The sequence below is a fragment of the Etheostoma spectabile genome, chromosome 9, assembly GCF_008692095.1.
Source record: "Etheostoma spectabile isolate EspeVRDwgs_2016 chromosome 9, UIUC_Espe_1.0, whole genome shotgun sequence".
Classification (NCBI taxonomy): domain Eukaryota; kingdom Metazoa; phylum Chordata; class Actinopteri; order Perciformes; family Percidae; genus Etheostoma; species Etheostoma spectabile.
This window is the reverse complement of record NC_045741.1, coordinates 1,439,404-1,440,147: the sequence shown is the minus strand read 5'-3', so window position 1 is coordinate 1,440,147 and position 744 is coordinate 1,439,404. Positions and strand designations below refer to the sequence as shown.

The 744-nt window shown below is 34.4% G+C and overlaps 1 protein-coding gene across 5 annotated transcripts in view; it reads left to right on the top strand.

Moving 5' to 3' along the window:
• The window catches only part of btbd8 (BTB domain containing 8), a 72,867-nt gene that overhangs the window by 55,879 nt on the left and 16,244 nt on the right, over positions 1–744 (top strand). The gene's annotated exons all lie outside the window — the stretch shown is intronic.

The window sequence follows — 744 nt, the reverse complement described above, 5'->3', positions numbered from 1 at the left end:
CAAGCCTGTAAACATAGAGTCTTCAATGAAGAGAAGGGAGAGCATCGCAGAACTTGGGAGCACTTAAAAACCTATTTTATGTAGTCTGTTTAAACTCACAGAAGAAAGTAGTAGTGTTTGTGATGCATTTGGCTCGTAAAATTGAATGAAAACCAAAGTCATTAAAATAAAATAAAAAAATTTAATCGTGAACATGGTGACTCGAGATCGGGATTTTTTAACGATTAATCGTAGTGGCCTAGATTCAATCCACCACTCTGTTGGGTAAAATTTGTGATTTGTTATATTAATTACTCTTTAGGCATAAAAAAAATCTTCAAAAGGCACTATTTATCTCATTGTTTTATAGATTTTTGTTATTTTAAATAAAGTTGAATTTACTGAATTATTCTTCAATGTTAAGGCATTTCTAAAATTGCTGTTTAGTAAAAGATACTTCATAGACACAATTACTAGTGTATTGCATTGCATTGAGAAGCTTGCTTATGCACTTGGATCAGATTTAACTGGAAACTTATATACTCATGTCTTTATATTTCAGTATGCCGCACAGCGTTTATCCATTTTCTTTGTATTCATTCGTGTGCACAAAGTCAAACATTTCACATTGAGATGCTGATTTTTCTGCAAGCTCTTGCACTACTGCAGTAAGCATGCAAGACGTGTGTGAATATAGGTCAGGGGGATAGGATGTTTTGAGCGAGGCTGCAGACTGGCTCTGATTTGAAGTGGTGTGTGTGTGTG